Source organism: Nerophis ophidion, linkage group LG02 (assembly GCF_033978795.1).
Source record: "Nerophis ophidion isolate RoL-2023_Sa linkage group LG02, RoL_Noph_v1.0, whole genome shotgun sequence".
NCBI lineage: Eukaryota > Metazoa > Chordata > Actinopteri > Syngnathiformes > Syngnathidae > Nerophis > Nerophis ophidion.
This window is the reverse complement of record NC_084612.1, coordinates 27,453,488-27,477,629: the sequence shown is the minus strand read 5'-3', so window position 1 is coordinate 27,477,629 and position 24,142 is coordinate 27,453,488. Positions and strand designations below refer to the sequence as shown.

General features: G+C 40.8%; 1 protein-coding gene across 3 annotated transcripts in view; it reads right to left on the bottom strand.

The window, feature by feature from the left end:
* kiaa1549lb (KIAA1549-like b) overlaps positions 1-24,142 on the bottom strand; it is a 190,709-nt gene that overhangs the window by 158,529 nt on the left and 8,038 nt on the right. The window lies entirely within an intron of this gene.

Here is a 24,142-nt window from a genome sequence, read left to right as displayed (position 1 = left end):
TCAACTCTCCTTTTAATGCGTTCCGACTTTGTCATGCTTCACTGACACTGATGCAGCAAATGGGCTCCTCCACTTTCTACTCCTGCTCTCAAATTCTAAAAAACATAGGATTTCTGAATATTGGTACTAACATTCTCGTCAGTCCAACTTTAGGGGCTAAAAATGTCACATGGGGTCACCTCATGGCTTCCCGACGTCCCTTACTGGACACATTGGCATAGATAGATAGTACTTTGGCATGTTTCTTTACGTAATGAAAGTCACTTGGATACTTTTGAAGCACAGAATAATTCAAGACTGTATGAAATGGAGGAAATTAATATTGCAGTGCTGTGAATATTCCTCTTTTACATTTTGGGTTTCAAATGACATTTTGAAAGAAAAAAAAACTAACTTTAAACTAATGCTGAACGTACTCTTGTTCTTAGTAAAGGGAATATTGTCACTGGATACTTTGGTGTGTATGGTGGACCAGCCTGGACACTTCTCATCTTGTGTTGGTACTTGCATCCTGGCTCATTAACTGCATGTTTTCCTCATTATTTGTATGAGTACAGTAAAAAAGCTAAAACGTAAGGGGATGCTTGGGGCATCAACAATAAAACGAATGGTTTCCTGCACCTCCTTTAAATCCAATAAACTATGATCCTACTCCACAGTCCGCATGTTAATTTATCCTGTGCAAGCAAACAATCCAATTAAGGCGCACAAAAGGATCTTGTGCTAGTTTTTGCACGACAATGTGATCATTCTTTGTTGTTTGTGGGTGTGACAATACCAAAAACAGGTCAGGTCACATACCAACAAAGTCCCATTCATTATAAACTCTAACAGCAATCAACAACCATACTTCACATCAAAATATGTGATGTGTATTCCTCATTTTCTGGGATTCTACATGTAAAAACAGACCATTTCTGAAGGAATATTCCCACGGACCATAGTTTAAAAGAAAGAAACATGCATAATATACTGTAAAAAATTAATATTATTGTACTGATATAGATTTGTTTTTGTGACTATAAAATAGGTACATATGATTTAATACATTACAGTCATGCATTACGCATCGTTTCAGTTTATATGTTATTATTTCTGACAAACATTAGTGCTCTATCATAAAAGTTGTATCGCGAAACAATGTCGCACATTGAAATTAGTTTTAATTAATTTAATCGATGCTTGGCCGCCGAAAACAGGACAATCTTAACATGTAACATGCCTTTTAAAAAGAAAAAGTAACTTCTAGTTAAGAAATATTGTATTAAAACAAATAACATATACTACAAACTATTAGAAGTTTGATGAACTAATGCAATGTTAATGTATCTCGTTTATTGCAGCAAATTAGTTACAGGACTGATTGTTGTCAACACATTTCAGTAGAGTAAGATTGTTTTTAATATATCAAATATTTTCATTGTTGTAAAATTTTAAAAAACTGTTTACGACATTTTTAATTTTCAACAAATCGAAACTTCTCTGTAAATGCTGCTAGTACTGAATCCTCTGTTGCTCCCTTGACATGTGGGGTCCCACAGGGCTTAGTTTTAGAACCACAGCTGTTTTCTATTTATTTACTTCCCCTGGGCTCAATCTTAAGAAAGCATGACATTTCTTTTCATTGTTATGCTGATGATACACAAATAGAGAGAAAACGTGCTTCTTCAATGCAGCCACTACTCTCTTGTCTTGATGATATCAAGGCTTGGATGGCCCAAAATTTCTTACATATCAATGATAGGAAGACTGAAGTTATAGTGTTTGGAACTAGTGGTACCTAGTGGACTTGTCAGACCACAGAACTCTTTTCCACTTTGCATCAGTCCATCTTAGATGAGCTCGGGCCCAGCGAAGCCGGCAGCGTTTCTGGGTGTTGTTGAAAAATGGCTTTGGATTTGCATGGTAAAGTTTTTACTTGCACTTACAGATGTAGCGACGAACTGTAGTTACTGACAGTGGTTTTCTGAAGTGTTCCTGAAACCATGTGGTGATATCCTTTACACACTGATGTCGCTTTTTGATGCAGTACAGCCTGGGGGTTCGAAGGTCACGGGATTTCAATGTTGGTTTTCAGCCTTGCTGCTTATGTGCAGTCTTTTTTGCCACTTGTGCCATCTTTTTGGAAACATGTTGCAGGCATCAAATTCCAAATGAGCTAATATTTGCAAAAAAATAACAAAGTTTACCAGTTCAAATCTGAAGTATCTTGTCTTTGCAGTCTATTTAATTGAATTTAGGTTTAAAAGGATTTGCAATCATTGTATTCTGTTTTTGTTTACAATTTACACAACGTGCCAATTTCACTGGTCTTGGGTTTTGTATTTAGAAATTAGTCAATCCTCCCTCTCACGTCTGCAGCTGGTCGAAAATGCAGCTGCCCGACTTTTAACAAGCACAAGCAAAAGAGAGCACATTACTCCTGTTTTAGCCTCACTTCACTGGCTTCTTGTGTCTTATAGAGTCTATTTTTTTAAATATTGTATTTGTTTTTAAATCCTTACGTGGTCCTGCCCCATCTTACCTCTCTGAGCTGCTCCACCTCTATGCCCCCACCTGATCCCTCAGGTCATTTGATCAGCTGCTCCTGGAGGTACCCAAATCACAGCGCAAGCTCAGAGCGGACAGAGCCTCCTCTGTTGCGGGTCCCAAACTCTGGAACCATCTCCCTCTCCATGTGAGACAGGCAACTCCTTTGGCTACTTTTAAGACCCTTCTTAAAACCCATTTTTACTCACTGGCTTTCAACCCAGCATGAGACGTTGAACTGTTTTAACTGTTTTTAACTTTTTGACTGCCTTGTACCTAACAAATTGCTCTTAAGATAGATGGGGTCGCGGGGGGCGCTGGTGACTATCTCAGCTACAATAGGGCTGAAGGCGGGGTACACCCTGGACACGTCGCCACCTCATCACAGGGCCAACACAGATAGACAGACAACATTCACATTCTTTGAGTCACTAGAGAAAAAAGCGCTACATACAAAAATATAATTCACATTGACACACTAGGGCCAATTTAGTGTTGCCAATCAACCCATCCCCAGGTGCATGTCTTTGGAGGTGGGAGGAAGCCGGAGTACCCGGAGGGAACCCACGCAGTCACAGGGAGAACATGCAAACTCCACACAGAAAGATCCCGAGCCCGGGATTGAACCCAGGACTACTCAGGACCTTCGTATTGTGAAGCAGACGCACTAACCCCCTCTGCCCCCGTAAAGCCATATATATATATATATATATATATATATATATATGTGTGTGTGTGTGTATTTTACCTGTTTTATATTATATATTTTAGTCCGTCCTTTGCCTATATGTCTCTGCTTTTTGCGTGTTTACATGTTTGTGGTGTACATCCCTTTGTACAACCTTGGTTGTCTTTAAAGGGCTTTATAAATAAAGTTGGTATGGTATGTGAAGTGAAGTGAATTATATTTATATAGCGCTTTTCTCGAGTGACTCAAAGCGCTTTACATAGTGAAACCCAATATCTAAGTTACATTTAAACCAGTGTGGGTGGCACTGGGAGCAGGTGGGTAAAGTGTTTTGCCCAAGGACACAACGGCATTGACTAGGATGGCGGAAGCGGGAATCGAACCTGCAACCCTCAAGTTGCTGGCACGGCCACTCTACCAACCGAGGGCTCTAATTATGTTTTTTTTTACTATAATTAGAGCCCTCTAAAGATGGCGCCTTGCATGGCAGCTCCCTCCATCAGTGTGTGAATGTGTGTGTGAATGGGTAAATGTGGAAGTAGTGTCAAAGCGCTTTGAGTACCTTGAAGGTAGAAAAGCGCTATACAAGTACAACCCATTTATTTATTTATTTATTTATTTATATAGTCACCCCAGTACAATTGCCTTGAGTGTGTTCTACTGTAGATTGTGTCCTTGGGCAAGACACTTTACCCACCAACTCCCAGTGCCACCCACATTGGTTTAGGTATTGGGTTTCATTATGTAAAGCGCTTTGAGTCACTAGAGAAAAGTGTTGTATAGATATAATTCACTTCACTTGCCTGGTAGCCCAGGGGATCTTCCAAGCGCCAATGCTATGGCCGGCCACTAGAACACGGCAACAACGCGAAAATACTTTGTCACATCCTGGGCTATTCTTCTAAGATAGAACCGTGCTTACATTTGCTGAAAACCACAGGCAGAAGTTGTCTGCCAAAAGTTGGTCGCAGCTGCAGGGGTATAGCTTGGTTGGCAGAGCGGCCGTGCCAGCAACTTTAGGGTTGCAGGTTCAATCCCCGCTTCCGCCATCTTAGTTAATGCTGTTGTATCCTTGGGCACGACACTTTACCCACCTGCTCCCAGTGCCACCCACACTGCTTTAATTGTAACCTACATATTGGGTTTCACTATGTAAAGCGCTTTGAGTCACTTGAGGAAAAAGCGCTATATAAATATAATTCACTTCACTTCTCTTCACTACGACCATTGGCTGTGTTGTTAGCATTCTGTGGTGTTAGCATTCTGGTTGTTAGAATTCCGTGTTGTTTTTTAATTGGTTATTATATTAGATGGTATTATCTTTTGTGTGTTCAGGTGAAAACACACAGAAGATAGTACAAATAATAACAAAAGAAATGAACCAATTACAAAAATGGTTTGATAAAAAGAGACTCTTTGAATCTCAGTAAAACTAAAATAATGATATTTGGAAACAGTAGAAAAGAGCAACAGACACGAATACAAATAGACGGAGTAGATATTGAAAGGGTAAAAGAAACAAGATTTTTGGGAGTATTAATAGGTGATAAATTGAACTGGATATCTCATATATAAAACATACAACATAAGGTGGCAAAAAACATTTCAATAATGAATAAAGCAAAATACGTCCTGGGCCAAAAATCACTTTATATTCTCTACTGCTCACTATTGTTACCATGTCTGAGTTATTGTGCAGAAATATGGGGAAACAACTAAAAATGTCCGCTACATTCGTTAACAGTGTTACAAAAAAGATCAATTAGAATAATACATAATGTTGGATATAGAGAACATAGAAAACCTCTATTTATTGAGTCAAAAATATTAAAGTTCGGTGATTTGGTAAAATTGCAAACAGCTAAAATGATGCACAAATCAAATTATAACCTGCCACCAAAGAATGTACAACAATTCTTCTCAACTAAAGAGGAGAAATATGACCTTAGAGGGAAATATAATGTAAAACATTTGTATGCATGTACAACACATATCAGTATGTGGAATTAAATTATGGAATGGATTAAGTAAAAAAGTTAAACATTTTACTGATATGATCCAGTTTAAGAGGTTGTTTAAATTAATAGTGCTTACAAAGTACAAAGAACAAAGAAGAAGAATTATGAGAAATACTTTCAACCTTATTGAAAATAAGATATTCTGCATCTCAGTATGTTAGTGATGACTGAATTAATTGATTACATATTACAAAACTGTTGTGTATACTAATTCACAGATGTTATTTTATCATTAAAAATTCAGTAAATGATTATATATATTTGTAAACGCTCTGAAGTGGGAAAGGGGAAGGATTAAATAAGCTTTGCTTCTTCCTACTCCTTTTAGGACATGATGTAAAGTGAAATGAAATGAAACTGTGTGATGTATTATACTGTAAGTGTGTTCATGTTCCAAATAAACTAAAGAAAGAAAGAAAGAAAGAAAGAAAGAAAGAAAGAAAGAAAGAAAGAAAGAAAGAAAGAAAGAAAGAAAGAAATAAAGAGAGAAAGAAAGTAAGAAAGAAAGAAAGAAAGAAAGAAAGGAAGAAAAAAGAAAGAATTGTGTGCCTGCATTGTCATTCCGCATCACTCACAAAGCACACAAAGTGAATATGTGTTATTGATAAGTCCGGGGTTAAAGATGGACTCCATCAAAACGTTCTGACAAAAGTTGGTCAACTTAAGCATATAGGATCAAGATTACTGTGTTGTTAGCATGTCACCCTTAACCCACAAACGGTTATGATTTCATCAACATAACAATGGCAAAAAGTAAAAACACTGTAATGTAGAGCATATACATAATACTTAAATCAACACTTAATTCAAGCCAAAAATATGTAATCCACGCTTTTTTTTTTTTATTAAAAAAAATAGCAATGTAGTGAAATTCGACAAGGGACGACTGTACATTTACCTCGGAGGGTGGACTTCTAAGATATCTATTTTAGGCTGCTTCTTCGTCAAACACACCATCACCAGCTGTTCCACATTTTCATGAATAAATGTGCGCTGTTTAGATATTATGTTAAAGGCCTACTGAAACCCACTACTACCGACCACACAGTCTGATATTTTATATATCAATGATGAAATATTAACATTGCAACACATGCCAATACGGCCGGGTTAGTTTACTAAATTGCAATTTTAAATTTCGCGCGAAGTATCCTGTTGAAAACGTTGCGGTATGATGACGTGTGCGCATGACGTCACGGATTGTAGCGGACATTTTGTTTCAGCCCGATCCCAGCTATAAATCGTCTGCTTTAATCGCATAATTACACAGTATTCTGGACTTTTGTGTTGCTGAATCTTTTGCAATTTGTTCAATTAATAATGGAGACCTCAAAGAAGAAATATGTTGGTGCGAAGCGGTTTTAATAGCGGCTGCCTTTAGCAACACAAACACAGTCGGTGTTTCCTTGTTTACATTCCCAAAGGTGACGCTTTACTATGGAACAGAGCGGTCAAGCGAACATGGTTCTCTACCACATGTCAACCGGCAGGTTTTGGTGAGGAAATTGTGGTAATAAGTCGGCTCTTACCGTACACATGAGCGGAGCTTGCGTCGTTCCTCGTGCACCTGTCAAAAAGGCAGCTGCGGACTCTCTTGCATCCTCCGACCGGCCGCCCCCGAACGTGGGATGCTTCCACCGTGGAGGAGGGGGGGAAAAAGCTGCCTTCACTTTGCCTCGTCGAGAAACATGGCTTCCCTCAGAGACACTGGCGGTCACAACACCCCTCCGACTTTCAGGTACGATTACATAATCTCACTAAAACATTATTAACACAATAAGCAGATAAGGGATTTTCCAGAATTATCCTAGTAAATGTGTCTAATAACATCTGAATCGCTCCCACTCCCCTGTCTTTTTTTTTCTAGTCCTTCACTCTCACTATCCTCATCTACGAATCTTTCATCCTCGCTCAAATTAATGGGGAAATCGTCGCTTTCTCGGCCCGAATCGCTCTCGCTGCTGGTGGCCATGATTGTAAACAATGTGAGGATGTGAGGAGCTCCACAAGCCGTGACGTCACACGCATATTGTCTGCTACTTCCGGTACAGGCAAGGCTATTTTATTAGCAACCAAAAGTTGCGAACTCTATCGTCGATGTTCTGTACTAAATCCTGTCAGCAAAAATATGGCAATATTGCGAAATTATCAAGTATGACACATAAAATGGACCTGCCATCATCATTTTAAATAAGAAAATCTCATTTCAGTAGACCTTTAACATCACTTGCTAACATCCTTTGCTAGTGTTATTGACTCATTCTGCTTCGGTATGTTGCATTGATTGAAACTTTTTGATTGAAAGTTGTATTAGTATATTGCACAGTACAGTACCTATTCGGTACAATTGACCACTAAATGGTAACACCCGAATACATTTTTCAACTTGTTTAAGTCAGGGTCCACGTTAATCCATTCATGGTAAGACTGGTAGTGATACACCCAAACTGCATCGCCTAGTCGGCTGCACACTTCAGGATTTTAATAATTTCTTTTTTTAAGTCACTGTCCTTCACGTCGACTTTCTTACTCCCCACGGTTATAAAAAACAAAAATCATGACGCTCTCCAGCTATAAGCTGATGCGAGCAAGTAAGGTAACTCGAATATTTACTTGCAACCTGAAGCATAACATTTAGCCGAGAGACAGCTTGTATCTCACAAAAACTTGATGACGACAAACCCATTAAAACAACATGTTGCAAATTGTCATATTGTAGCTTGCTCAACTAAACCACAGAGAGCACCAGGCATTACATTAGGGGTAAGGTACAAATGCGCATCATAATAATATCAATGAAAACTTATTTTCAATTTAAAACCTTCCACAAATGCAGTAAATAATATAACATGCATAATATTTTCATTTTACTTCACTTGCTCATTGTCTAAGAGAGAAACTTAGTTCTATTGTCTCACATTGAGGGTCCATTATGAACACACACTAGAGCAGCTGCATCATTAATTCAGGTGGTCCTTTGATCGTCTGTTAGGTTCAGTTGGGTATTGTATTCCAGTGTGATGTATTGTTTTTGTCTACTAATAAATTGGACCTGCTGCCCTTTTTGTGCGGAAGCATCATGGATGGATGCATCTCTTAATGTAACGGATACCAGCTAGTGTGGCGAGGTATCCATTGCTGGAGAATGAGTTGACAGCCTGGGCCTTTTAGCTCATGGACTAGCACCTAAAAATGATTTCTGCAAGTCAAATTCAACCCAAAATAGCTACAGAAGTGATTAAAGGCAATTTTATCCTCAAAATGTGAGCGTGCCTGGATCAGCCTGCTGATGTATAGACATACTTTCCAACCCTCCCGGATGTTCCGGGAGACTCCCGAAATTCAGCGCCTCTCCCGAAAACCTCCCGGGACAGATTTTCTCCCGAAAATCACCCGAAATTCAGGTGGAGCCGGAGGCCACGCCCCCTCCAGCTCCATGCAGACCTGACTCAATGTTGTGACCCTCTTAGACAGGACAATACTGCCATCTACTGTACATAGAATAGAATGTAAATATATTCTACATTTAAGTGCATCCAAGGAACATGCGTTAGGGAGTCTGGTCTGAAGCCTCCAGTAAAGGACGTAACTTCATCACGTCGCCTGGTTATTGACTCCAACCCAGTATATTACACTGTCGAGGAACAAAATGAAGAAATACGCTTGCAAGTTCCAGAACGATTGGAAACAAGAATTTCAGTTCATCCAGGAGAGTTCGAAGGGGAAGGGGTATGTTGCCCGTAAATTTTGTAGAATTGACGTCTTCATTGAACACGGCGGCCGAACGGATATACTCAGCCATGAACGGTCAGTAAGCGATGCACAAATTGTCCTCAACGCAGCATCGTTCACAACCCAGTATTATGGCCCACCTCGCAAAATAGGGACCCGATGGTGTAATTTATGCTGAGACAAAGATGGCTATGCTTATAGCTGCAAGCAACATCCCGTTCTCATTTGCGGATGTCTACAACAAATCCGTGAAGGATCTTTCCGGATTCAGAGATCGCTCGCCAATACGCAAATGGCAGAACAAAGGTTACTTAAATAGTGAAAGGTAAGTGTTGTTGTTGTTTTTTTTAGTAACCAGCAAGTACAGTACAGTTAGTAGAAACACTGTGTTTTTATTACTGTGTATTTGGTAGGTGCCGTCGGAAATTCAACTATTTATTTTATTTATATATGAAATAAAATAAATATATGTAATGGTGTAGAAAACAGAATATCCTTATGCTTGATTAAATTATGAATGAAGTGTTGCAACAGCGCCTGTTGCTGGCGAGAAGTGGTATGTACGGTCACCTGTGGGAAGTGCTCAGAACTGTGATGCCTCCAAACTGGTGAGACACGTTTTTGTATTGTCCGGGATTGATTACTATTTAGTGAATATTGACTGTTTATATTTTGATTAGTACTTTGTAACAGACACATAAAAAGTTTCGCTAATTGGTATTGACCAAAACTGTATCCTAGAGTGATATTTTAAAGACAATAACACACTTTTACTGTGTAAACTAATTGGTGATTATTGATGTGTTATTTAGAGAATCCCGTGACCCAAGTGGACTCACAGTCTCACAATTTGCACTGTTTTACAGGTAATAATATATTTCATGCCACTGTGTTTGTTTGGCTGTTCACATATTTGTCCTCACCTATTGTTATGATGCTAATGCTAAAATGGCTAGGCCGCAGCCTGGTTTATCAACCGCATGGTTTGAAGCAGCCATTTTGGATGCGAGGTGTGTTTAGGGACATCCTGTAAAATGTAGTTTCTGTAAATTTACTGTGTATTTTGCATATAAAAAAAAGGATTATTGTTAATTTGAGCACACCATTGTCAGTACATGTGAAACCATTGAAGAAATGAATATGATGATTAGTATAAAGATTTGGTCTAAACACTATACGATCACACCCAAATGTAACATGTTGTTTGTACAATGAAACTATGGTTTGTTATGTTAAACATCAGAACTGTGATGCCTCCAAACTGAGAATCCCGTGACCCAAGTGGACTCACAGTCTCACAATTTGCACTGTTTTACAGGACACTGTTTTTAAAGAAATTCATAATCCACCTGGTGCCAGTGATATGTTGAAGGGACAGCAGTGTGGAGCTGCATTTTGCCACATACAGTTGTGGACCGTCACATTGGTGCCGTGACCCGTCGAATTTGGCTCTTCACATCGGACCGGATCCATCTTGCTGGACGGCTTCTTCATTACGCCATCAGGTGGACAGGGTTTAAGCTGTGTGCACTGTGTCCGATTTGAGTGTTTTATCCGTGTTTTTTTTGGTATCCATATTGTGAGTTTTATGCTATTTTATTTTGATATTTCAAAATGAGCTATTTAAAGTTTGACACTAGTACACCCTTACATAGAAGTGTTGGCAGAGGTAGAGGGATCCCATTGGTGTTGCAGTTTGACAGTCCTGTTCAAGGGGATGTAGCTCATGTGGCGGGGGGTAGACAGGTTCCAGTAGAGGCTCACTCAGATAGTGGAGACAGGGTTCCTTCTCAGAGCCACCACATGAATACTACATTGAACACACAGGTTACTGCTACGCTAACAGCAGATCCCACTTTACAGTCACACAATGTAGTCAGCCAGATGAGTGACATTATAAGGCACGTTGGCCAGCAGCTAGCTGACAGTATAGTTACACATCTAGGACCAGCTCATACTATGCCGACACCTAGTGCCTCAGGTGTTTGTGATACGCCCATTAACACACTAACACAAGGTCAAGACTCCTCACAAGTGCGTCAAGTATCACACAGGAAGGTGAAAGAACCTCCCTCCTTTAGGGGAGATGACACGGACGCAGTGGATGTGCACGAATGGGAGGACCTGATGAGGAACTACATAAGGAGGTCTGACATCAACATGGAGAATCAGGCAGAAGAAATGCTTGTCCACCTCAGAGGCAGAGCAAGAGACATTGTGAAATTTGGCATGAGGAATAGTGGCATTGATGTTACAAAAAATCCAGATGCGATCTATAGCCTTCTTCGTAAGCATTTTGCTGCTGTGCCCTGCTCACCTCTTCCCCTGGCAGACTTCTACACAACGTTGCCGAAGGCAAATGAAGGTGCATACGACTACTGGCTGAGACTCAACCAAGCTGCTGACATTGCAGCTGACCGCCTCAAGGAACAAGGCAAGAATTTGGACTGCTCCGCCATTGAGGTGACACGAATGTTTATAAAGAATTGCCCCTCCAGAGATCTTTCCATGACATTTAGGTCAAAGACGATTGACAAGTGGTCGGCTGTGGAAGTCCAGGCTGTGCTGGATGAATATCACACAGAATTGTGCTCAATGAATGCTGCTGAGATGAGTAGGAAGCCCAATGAATGTGTGTATTTCAACAATGTTGATATGATTCACACTGCAGTTGGTCGTTCTGACACTAAAGAGGCTAACATGACTAAGGGTACAGACCAGAATGCCTTTGAACGTGTCATAGCCATGTTAGAAAAGATTTTGCTAGAGCGGTCTGCTCAAGCCCGTACCTCTGTGGCCAGACCACCAAAGACACGGTTCTCCAGAATTATAGGTCTGGATAACTCGCCTTGTGCTGTTTGTGGTGACATGGCTCACTCTGCACTTTTTCACTGCCGTAGGGATAGACTCTGTTTTCAGTGCTATTCACCTGACCACGCCAGGCGCGATTGTCCTGCTCAGGCGAGGTTTACGCCAGCTGCACAGTCGGAAAACTGATTGATCTGCACCAGGGGGAGGTCGGTGTAGATCCTGTTAATGATCCTCCCAGTAGTTTTTCCGATGATTTAGAATCTATGTTTGAGTCACTCAGTTCCGACATACCCCCAGATAGAACAGTTGTTTTCCAAGGCACACACAGAATTCAGAAGTCTGATAGCTTGTTCTATACTACTGTCACATCAGGTGGTATTCCCCTGACAGCGATGATTGATAGTGGGTCTACAGGTTCCACATTAAGTGAGCGTGCTGTAGCGCGGTTGTTGGAGCACATTCCAAACATGAAGCGACACTCAACTGATGGTGTTGTCATTATTGGATGTGGTGGCCATCAAGTGACCCCTTCAGCTGTTTATGATGTGGAAGTGGTGGTGTATGAATGCAAGTTGGCTGTTCCCATGTTTGTTGTGCCTGGACAGACAGACGACATGATCCTGGGCAGTAATGTCATAAAAAAGATTCTTCAACTGATGAGAGGGACTGAGAGCTACTGGCGACTCATGTCAGAGCCCAGCAGCGTCATTGATGAAGATTGCCACCGGTTCTTCTCTCTCCTTTCTAACACAGAGAAATGGAGGGGTGAAACTGTGCCTGACAAGGTTGCCACGCTGAAGCTTCAGCAATGTGTCATGCTCCAGCCGATGAGTGAACACCTTGTTTGGGGTAAGCTTCCTGCCTCAGCACCTTTGTCAGTTGGCAGCACAGTAATGATCGAACCGACCCAGTCACGGTGTAGATCAAGGAAGATTCTAGTTGGTAGGGTGATTTCACCAATGTGGGGTGATCGATACCTGCCTATGAAAATCATCAACCCCACCAGTGAGCCTGTGATGCTTAAGAAAAACTCGAAGCTAGCAGATGTGTTTTCCTGTGTTGCTGTTGAAGATTTGTCTCAACCTGACCACATCCAAGTTCACTCCCAAGTTGTGTCTGCTGCTACAGAGGTAAAGTCTAAAGAGGACATCAAGGCAGCGCTGCACAGGCTTGGTCTGCAAGATCTGGATCTGGATGCTTGCGCTGTCTCTGACCTTTGGAGAGACAGGCTTTTCCGGCTCATCGAGAGACATGAGACAATCTTTTCGCGCGACAAGATGGACTGTGGGGAAGCATCTGACTTTGTGCACAAGATACATCTGGTGGATGAGAGGCCTTTCCGCCTGCCCTATCGCAGGGTGCCACCAAATTACTATGAGAAGCTAAGAACCGCTCTCAGTGAGATGGAAGAAAAGGGCATAATCCGGAAATCCACAAGTGAATATGCATCACCTTTGGTTCTTGTTTGGAAGAAAGATGGAAATTTGCGCATCTGCACTGATTTCAGATGGCTCAATGCGAGGACAGTGAGAGACGCACACCCACTGCCTCATCAGGCTGATGCTCTCGCCGCACTTGGAGGAAATGTCTTTTTCTCCACCATGGACCTCACGTCAGGATTCTATAATGTACCTCTGTTTGAAGGACACAAGAAGTACACCGCCTTTTCCTCCCCCTTTGGTCTTCATGAGTACAACCGAATGCCACCGGGTCTCTCGAACAGCCCAGCTACATTTATGAGGATGATGCTCTCTATTTTCGGGAATGAGAATTTCACTAGCCTCTTGTGCTACCTTGACGATCTCATGGTCTTTGGTCCAACAGAAGAGATAACGCTTGAGCGGTTGGAGATGGTTTTCTCCCGCTTGAAGGACCACAACCTCAAGTTAGCACCAAAGAAGTGCCACTTTCTCAGGAGATCAGTGAGATTTCTTGGCCATGTTATATCTGAGTCAGGAGTCCAAACAGACCCTGGAAAGGTTGAAGCCATTTGCAGAGTGCAGGCATCTGACTTGATGGATAGTGATGGTGTAACTCCCTCTCAAAAGAAGATTCGATCTTTCTTGGGGATGGTGTTGTATTATCAACATTTTATTGAGGATTGCTCCATTAAGGCTAGACCCTTATTTAAGCTCATCTCGGGTCAGAAGGCAATTGGTAAGGCCAGGCGAGGAATGAAATCTAAATTGAAGCGGTCGAGTTGTGTCAAGCTGTCAGCAGAGGACTGGACAACCGAGTGTCAGAAAGCCTTTGAAACTTTGAAATGTGACCTGTCCCAAGGGGTAACACTGGCTCATCCTGACTTCGGAAAGCCTTTTATTCTTGCTGTGGATGCTTCATTTGATGGCATCGGAGCTGTTTTGTCCCAGCTTAGTGCTGGCGAAGAAGTTTCAAGGCCAGTCATATTTGCTAGTAAAATGCTGTCAAGAGCCCAGCTGAACTATCCAGCTCACAGGCTGGAATTTTTCGCTTTAAAATGGGCCATTTGTGAAAAGTTCTCCCACTGGCTAAAAGGGAGGCACTTTACTGCATGGTCTGACAACAACCCCCTGACCTATGTCTTGACAAAGCCCAGGCTAGATGCCTGTGAACAAAGATGGGTTGCAAAACTGGCAGCTTACGATTTTGACCTGAAATATGTGCCAGGGCCCAAGAATACAGTGGCTGATGCCTTGAGTCGTGAGCCCTTTGTGCAGTCCTGTGTCAGTCATCGTTTGGTAAAGGAGCCATATCTTTCCTTGTTGGATCAAGTGAATGAAGTTGTGAATGATACTGTACAACATGCTTTACGTTTGACCACCAACTGTCAAGCTGTTCGATCTACAGGAGGCCAATCGACCGAAGGACAAGTTTCTTCTCAGTCACCTGGAGGTGCAATTGCTGCTGGAGAAGTGTCCGCAGTGTTAGACGCACACCGGACTGGCGGTGTCTCTTTGCTGCCAGGAACAAGCCCAACATCGCTACAGCTGCCCAAAGAAGATTCATCTGTGGTTGTCCCTCACAGTCAACTACAAAATCTTCAGCAGCAGGACCCCACGATTAGCAGCGTTCTCTTCTATGTGAACCGACACAAAAGACCGTCAAGACATGAAAGAACGACTGAGTCGAGCTGTGTGCTCAGATTGTTGAGACACTGGGATAAGTTCAAAGTACGTGGTGGAATTCTATATCGAGTGAAGAAGGGCCGCTTCATGAACAAGAAAATCTTTCAGTTTGTCGTTCCAGACTCGCTGAAGAGACAGGTCTTACATGGCGTTCATGACGCAGCTGGTCATCAGGGCCGCTCTAGGACATTTTCTCTTGCCAGCGAAAGATTTTTCTGGATAGGAATGGAAAAAGATATCTTGAGACATGTTGTCAACTGTCAGAGATGCATTTTGGGTAAGACACCTGAACCAGAAGCCCGTGCACCTCTTGAGAACATCCGCACTTCGGCTCCCATGGAATTAGTGTGCATTGATTTTTGGACAGCAGAATCAGGTGACAATAAATGCACTGATGTCCTGGTTGTGACAGACCATTTCTCGAAGTTGGCTCTTGCATTCCCCTGCAGAAACCAATCAGCAAAGCAAGTTGCCCGGTGCCTGTGGGACAAGTTTTTCTGCATCTATGGATTCCCTAAAATGATTCATTCGGACCAAGGAGCTAACTTCGAAAGTAGGCTTATCAAGGATCTTCTTCAGATGGCGGGAGTGCAAAAATCCCACACGACTCCATATCATCCAATGGGCAATGGTATTACTGAAAGATTCAACAGAACTCTTGGAGGTATGATTCGGACCCTTCCCCCGAAATCCAAGTCCAGATGGCCGCAAATGCTCCAGACTCTGACGTTTTGCTACAACTGTACAGTGCATGAGACCACAGGCTTTGCCCCGTTTTACCTGATGTTTGGTCGTGTCCCACGCTTGCCTGTTGACGTTATGTTCCATCATGTCTTGGAGAACTCCACTGTTGTCAGCCACAATGAGTTTGTGTGCCATCTAAAAAGGGATTTCATCGAGGCCACACGGATTGCTAAACAACACGCAGTTGATGAGCAGGATCGTCATGCGAAGATATACAATCGAAAGGTAAAAGGGTCACAGTTAGTTGTAGGTGACAGAGTGTTGCTTGCCAATCGAGGTGAAAAAGGGAAGAAGAAAGTTGCAGACCGATGGGACTCAACCCCTTTTGATGTTGTGTCTGTGAGATCAAAGATCAATGTGTACCGGATTCGTGATGCAACTGGGAAAGAGAAGGTAGTACACCGGAATTTGCTGCTCCCAGTTGATTTCCTGACATTCCCCGGGATTGATGAAGCCCAGACAAATTCTGATGAGTCACTGTCAGATACAGATTGTGGCGATAACCAGCCCAGTGTTTTGTGTAATCAAGATGATGTTCAAGCACGGACTAAGGAATGGCTCATGCAGTCACCGGCTCAGGCAGAGGCAGGAACTGATGATAAAATTGAGGATGATCAACTCGATGAAGGCTGTCGGATAGATGGCATTGTGGAAAGCCAGTCTGTGGAATTGCCTATCAACTTCTCTGCCGGATCTGGAAGCAGCCACATGAGTCACGCACACACTGAACTTTCATTTGACCCTGTAGTTCACACACCACATTTGACAGACCTTCCTGTTGCCCTAGACAACTCGTCCCCACTACAGGTTGAGTTAGAAGAAGTAGTCTGCACACATCCACTAGACACTCAGGGAACCTTAGTCTCCACAAGGTGTGGTAGAAGTATTAGGCCACCCAAAAGACTTATTTGGGAGATGTCATTCCAGAGAGTTGTTGTACCACCATTAGTATGGGTGTAATTCTTTGACGAACCGTAATATTGTTGACTTGTATTAGCACAATTGTAAAATGTATTTGCTATGCTGGACGCTAGTAGCGCTACTGCTGGGCGTAGATATGTACGTGTATGTGAAATGTATATGGCATTTCTGATGGTCTGTGATAGGTGCAGGTTTTGGTACCCTCCTGTGCCTACACACTTCTTGAGGAAGAATTTCTGACGTTGACTTTTCCGTTGTACATTATTGCCCGAGATCCTCATACTGTTCTACTTTTTGTTGTTAAAACTGTTCTTCATGTTTTGCCTCACTTCAGCATAATTTAAGGGGGGTGTATGTAACGGTGTAGAAAACAGAATATCCTTATGCTTGATTAAATTATGAATGAAGTGTTGCAACAGCGCCTGTTGCTGGCGAGAAGTGGTATGTACGGTCACCTGTGGGAAGTGCTCAGAACTGTGATGCCTCCAAACTGGTGAGACACATTTTTGTATTGTCCGGGATTGATTACTATTTAGTGAATATTGACTGTTTATATTTTGATTAGTACTTTGTAACAGACACATAAAAAGTTTCGCTAATTGGTATTGACCAAAACTGTATCCTAGAGTGATATTTTAAAGACAATAACACACTTTTACTGTGTAAACTAATTGGTGATTATTGATGTGTTATTTAGAGAATCCCGTGACCCAAGTGGACTCACAGTCTCACAATTTGCACTGTTTTACAGGTAATATTATATTTCATGCCACTGTGTTTGTTTGGCTGTTCACATATTTGTCCTCACCTATTGTTATGATGCTAATGCTAAAATGGCTAGGCCGCAGCCTGGTTTATCAACCGCATGGTTTGAAGCAGCCATTTTGGATGCGAGGTGTGTTTAGGGACATCCTGTAAAATGTAGTTTCTGTAAATTTACTGTGTATTTTGCATATGAAAAAAAGGATTATTGTTAATTTGAGCACACCATTGTCAGTACATGTGAAACCATTGAAGAAATGAATATGATGATTAGTATAAAGATTTGGTCTAAACACTATACGATCACACCCAAATGTAACTTGTTGTTTGTACAATGAAATTATGGTTTGTTATGTTAAACATCAGAACTGTGATGCCTCCAAACTGAGAATCCCGTGACCCAAGTGGACTCACAGTCTCACAATTTGCACTGTTTTACAGGACACTGTTATTAAAGAAATTCATAATCCACCTGGTGCCAGTGATATGTTGAAGGGACAGCAGTGTGGAGCTGCATTTTGCCACATACAGTTGTGGACCGTCACATATATATAGCTAGAATTCACTGAAAGTCAAGTATTTCATACATATATATATATATATATATATATATATATATATATATATATATATATATATATATATATATATATATATATTACACTCCTCTCACATGGTCTGTGCCATTTTGTGTGAGTAAATTTGACAGGAATGGTCAATACTTCCCTCATATTCCCATCATTTAGAAATATATATATATATATATATATATATATATATATATATATATACATATATATATAAGCCAAATGCGACCCTGAAAATCAGTGGAGACAAATTAAGTCAAAACCTGCAGAAAAACAAAAAAAATAAAAGCAGACTACACTCAAAAACGTGAGAAAAAACAAGGTAACCCGCTAGTATTTAATTGTGTGTCCTTCTCTACTGATGTTTTCCTCGAGGTACCTGAAGGAGGAGATGCAGAACTATCCTGACTCTCACCAGATCCTTGTAGCATTGCAAACTCCTTCAAGATAGCAAAAAAAATAATGAACCAATCAGGATCGCCGGGCGGGATTTCATAGATGTGACGTAGTGCCGAAGCGACTGTTTGATTCCAACAACAATGGCGACAGGCAGTGAGGAGTTGTGTGCTAACATTGATCCTGCTATTGCAAGTGTTTTGCGACATCGATCGTTTTTGCAGCTTACTGCGGGGTTCATTCCCCCGGGATGCAGACAGACCATTCCGGACAAAGCGTGCTGATAAGAACAGGAGTTATTCATGTTTATAACGCAAAGTACCAGAAACAGAAAACAGGCAAAAGGATAAATGCGCTGATCACACTCGAAACTAAGCTACCACTTAGCATGGACTAGAAACAAGCAAAACTTACGTAGACAAGGCTACCACTTAGTATTGGCTAGGAGACAGGCAAAACTTACGATGACGGGTTGCCTCAAGCAAACAATGACGCCAAACCGCCTGACCGGCAAAGGCAAGCTTTAATAATGCCTCTGATTAGTGCTCGGGAAGCAGATGAATGGGCGAGCACTAATCAGAGACAGGAGAACACAATGAGCAACCATGGCAACCAAAACAAACTCAGAGGTGCACAAACAGGAACTAAAGGAGTCCAAAACTAACAGAAAATACAAAACATGATCCGGACCACGGATCATGACAGTCTACTGCAGGGGTCGGGAACCTTTTTGGCTGAGAGAGCCATGAAAGCGAAATATTTTAAAATGTATTTCCGTGAGAGCCATATCATATTTTTTTAACACTGACTACAAATAAATGCGTGCATTTTTTAAGTAAGACCAACATTTTGAGAGTATAATTGATTGATTGATTGATTGATACTTTTATTAGTAGATTGCACAGTTCAGTACATATTCCGTACAACTGACCACTAAATGGTAACACCCGAATAAGTTTTTCAACTTGTTTAAGTCGGGGTCCACGTTAATCAATTCATGGTAGGTCTCTAATTCTTTTTAATAACATTGTTATTTCGTGAACAGGTGCGGTAGAAAACGGATGGATGGATTAAAATGCATGAGAATGTTTTATATTTTGAACGTTATTTTTAACATCGTGATTACCAGCGGAATTATTCATTACTTATCGTGTTAAGCAATGTCAGCAAAGATTTATCTGAGAGCCAGATGCAGTCATCAAAAGAGCCACATCTGGCTGTAGAGCCATAGGTTCCCTACCCCTGGTCTAACGACATTGCTGCGTTGTTTCAGTAAAAGTTCTCTAACTTTTCGCTCTGTCGTTATCCAATATGTCGGCTGTTCTGTTTTGGATTTCCCAGCGTCGCTCTCATCAGCGTCACGGGTTGATTTGGAAGTGAGTGGTTGAAGTAGCACGTCATTCAAGATAACGGACAAGTGGTTTATCCAATTTTTTTTACAAGGCCCCGCCTTCTGAAATACATCTCCTATTGAGAAATACCAGATCCTTGTGTGGAGTTCAGCAAACTACAAGGATCTGGGTAGTCCTAAAATGCCAATTATTTTACGTTGTATGTTTATGTTTTGTTTGTGATGTTAACCATATCAGTTTTGAAGTAACTTTGGACCAGGGTGACAAAAACATGCAATTAAATGATCAGGGGTAGCATGGCTCAGGTGGTAGAGCCATCGGCCTACAACCTGACGGTTGCAAGTTCGATCCACAGTACACAGAAGTATCCTTGAGCAAGATACCAAACCCCCACTTGCTCCTGATGCTGCCTTAACAGTAGGTGATTACTCACAAACTAATTGTCAATATTGGAAATGACTGCCAGATTCATTTCCAGGGCCAATATAGAGAAGTTGTTGGTCATCTGGACACTATGGGTCCTTTAGGTCTCGATCAGTGTGGCTTTGCGGTAGCCGGTTTGAGCCTGGCTTGTGCAGGGCTGGACTACACAGGATGACCACTGCTCCACTGGCACACAAGAACACTCGACGGTGTCAAACTCCCTTGATTGCACCGAACTATAGCAGGGAAAAACACCAAGCAGATGGTCTGCTGTACTAATTACTTTGCCTTTTTTATTGCACATGTGTCTTTAAGAGTGATGCATGCACTAAACAGAGGAGAGATAGGACTTGGAGACCTTTTGGCTTCGTTAAGAGACGACAAAAAAAAACCCTCTCAGAGATCATTTCCAGCACCAATAAATGTTTAATTACTTGACACCAGTGTTTTTTCAATTTGCGGGCAAAAAGGCGTGAGGGGAATTTAAACGTTGATGTTTTGAACAAAGGATGCACTGTGTTATTTTTTTTGTTTTTCTGGGGAGTGGGGGTTTAAACGTGTTTGCATGTTGACTGCAGAAAGATGCATCAACCAGGACGGAACACATGCATGCTAAGCTGAGCCGCAACTTAATTAAGCTCAAATCAGTGCTGGGAGGTGAAACAAGGGAAAAGGAGGTCGGTCCGTGTGTTAACTAAAGGGTGAGTCACTGTTGTTGTTTGTGTAAACGGACTTCCAGGAAAATGTAGTTAACATCAGTGGCTGTTTTGAAAGGCAGGAGGAGGCAAAGCTAGAGAAGTAGGATTTAGAGCTTCTTCGTCAATTGTTTGTGGACTATATTAGCTTTTCTGAGAACATGGAGCTGATTCCTGCAGCATGCTTAATACCAATAACAATACATGTTTAAAAGAGTTAAGGATGAAATGACCTCCAGAAAGACTCCTACCATGTCATTAAGAAGGTGTGACAGAGAAGATGTGTTCTACACAAGAGAGGAAACTGTGAGTCTTGGCAGAAATTCAAGGAAACATGTTTTTTCCTACTGTAAATACACACACACACACACACACACACACACACACATACACATGCACTGGCACATCTCCACAGCTACATTAGGAACACCAGCACAAATGGATATGATCCAGTACGTGAGCTGTACAACAAAACAACTAGAAATGACTCAAGGTGACTAATAATGTAGTAATATTAGTTACATTGCTAAATTAAAGACACTTTAAGATAAATGTGACACTGTCTGTTGACAATGAACCTTTTCACTTACCTCACACTTAAATCACAATATGAAAAAACAAATGTGTTACTGTCAAAAAGGAGAGGACTTAAAAGGGTGCCTTGAGGAATGCCTCAGTTATATAAATCACAAATTTCTGGCAAGAATAAAATGGCAATGCAAGGATTTGCCAATGTGGTTACAGTACTCCATGTTCCTCTGTACAACAGGAGCACTTTAGTGTTTTTAGGAATTTGCTGCAAAAATGTTTGTCTCCCAAATTTTGGACTTAACCCGGGGGCCGGTATGGTGTCATTCCCAGGCCGCCAGTTGAACAGCCCTGGTGTAGACTCTCACTTACCGTAGCTCATGCCATTTTGTTCGTCTTTGCATTTTTGGAAAGTTCAACATGTAGATTACAAAATTTTTAAATCTCCACATGTGCAGGGAGAAATATTATCTCTGTAAGGCAAATCATGATAAGCACTTTCCACTGTGCTGCCAACATACATCATGACTGATCCTGTTGATTAAATATTGCTGTTTGATGCGGACACATAACCTATTTAGCTGCATAAATTAAACAAAGTATTGTTATGGTGCATGAGCAACAACACCCGTGTGGGTTTTTGTGTATTAAAAGAGGATGCATTTGTCCTTGGCACAAAACAAGGAGCCGATAACAAGAAGAACAACAAAACAGCATCAAGCAATGATGGGTTCTTGCTATTTTTGCTGCATTGCCTTAAAATTCACAATTACTTGCAGCTCTCAAATCCATGGTTGCTGACGATGAGATTGTTTTTTGTTTTTTTTTGCGGGATTTTAATACTTTTCACAGAAGCAAACAAGCATACTCACACATACTGTATCAAGAAAGCATAAATATAGTGACTGTTATAGGGGAAAACAACAATGTTCAGCATCTATTACTTGAAGGGCCCCCTTAATGCTGACAACATTAACACTTAGTATATATATATATATATATATATATATATATATATATATATATATATATATATATATATATATATATATATATATATATATATATATATATATATATATATATATACACACATATATATACATACATATATATATACACACATAAATACATACACATATATATATATATATATATAGAGAGAGAGAGAGAGAGAGAGAGAGAGAGAGAGAGAGAGAGAGAAAGAGAGAGAGAGAGAGAGATAGATAGATAGATAGATGGATACAACTCATATTTTTTGTGATAGAGTGATTGGAGCACATACTTGTTGGTCACAAAAAACATTCATGAAGTTTGGTTCTTTTATGAATTAATTATGGGTCTACTGAAAATGTGACCAAATCTGCTGGGTCAAAAGTATACATACAGAAATTTGAATATTTGGTTATATGTCCCTTGGCAAGTTTCACTGCAATAGGGCGCTTTTGGTAGCCATCCACAAGCTTCTGGCAAGTTTCTGGTTTAATTTTTGACCACTCCTGTTGACAAAATTGGTGCAGTTCAGCTAAATATGTTGGTTTTCTGACATGAACTTGTTTCTTCAGCATTGTCCACCACATAACTTTCCTCCAGGAGGTCTTATCTTTGTCTATGTGATGTCAGATGAAAAAAAAAATTTGCTGTTTGGCCACAATACCCAGCAATTTGTTTGGAGGAGAAAAGGTGACGCCTTTAATCCCCTGAACACCATTCCTACCGTCCAGCAGGGTCGTGGTAGTACAATCCTCCAGGCCTGTTTTTCTCTAAATAGTACTGGCACTTTACAGAGAGTAAATGGGACAATGAAAAAGAAGGATTACCTCCAAATTCTTCAGGACAACCTAAAATCAACAGTACGGAGGTTGGGTCTTGGGCGCAATTAGTTGTTCCAACAGGACAATGATCCCAAACACACGTCAAAAGTGGTAAAGGAATGGCTAAATCAGGCTAAAATTATGGTTTTAGAATGACTTTCCAAAAAGCCTTACTTAAACATGTGGACAATGCTGAAGAAACAAGTCCATGTCAGATAACCAACAAATTTAGCTGAACTGCACCAATTTTGTCAACAGGAGTGGTCAAAAATTCAAATAGAAGCGTGTGGATGTCTAGCAAATGCGCCAAGGGACATGTAACCAAATATTAACGTTGCTGTGTGTATACTTTTGACCCAGCAGATTTGTTCACATTTTCAGTAGACCCATAATAAATTCATAAATCAACAAAACTACATGAATGTTTTTTGCGACCAACAAGTATGTGCTCCAATCACTCTATCACAAAAAAATAAGAGTTGTAGACATTAATGGAAACTCAAGACAGCCATGACATTATGTTCTTTACAAGTGTATGTAAACTTTTGACCACGACTGTGTGTGTACATATATATATATATATATATATATATATATATATATATATATATATATATATATATATATATATATCTCTGCGATGAGGTAGCGACTTGTCCAGGGTGTACACCGCCTTCCGCCCGATTGTAGCTGAGATAGGCACCAGCGCCCCCCGCGACCCCAAAGGAGAAAAGCGGTAGAAAAATGGATGGATATATATATACATATATACATATATATATACTGTATACAGGTGCTGGTCATATTATTAGAATATCATGAAAAAGTTTATCTATTTCATTAATTCCTTTTAGAAAGTCAAACTTGTACAAAGGAAACATTCATTCCAAACAGACTGATACATTTCAAGTGTTTTTTGCCAAAAAGGAGATGATTATAGCTGACAACCAATGAAAACCCTAAATTCAACATCTCAGAAATTTTGAATATGGTGAAAAGGTCAGATATTGAAGACACCTGGTGCCACACTCTAATTAG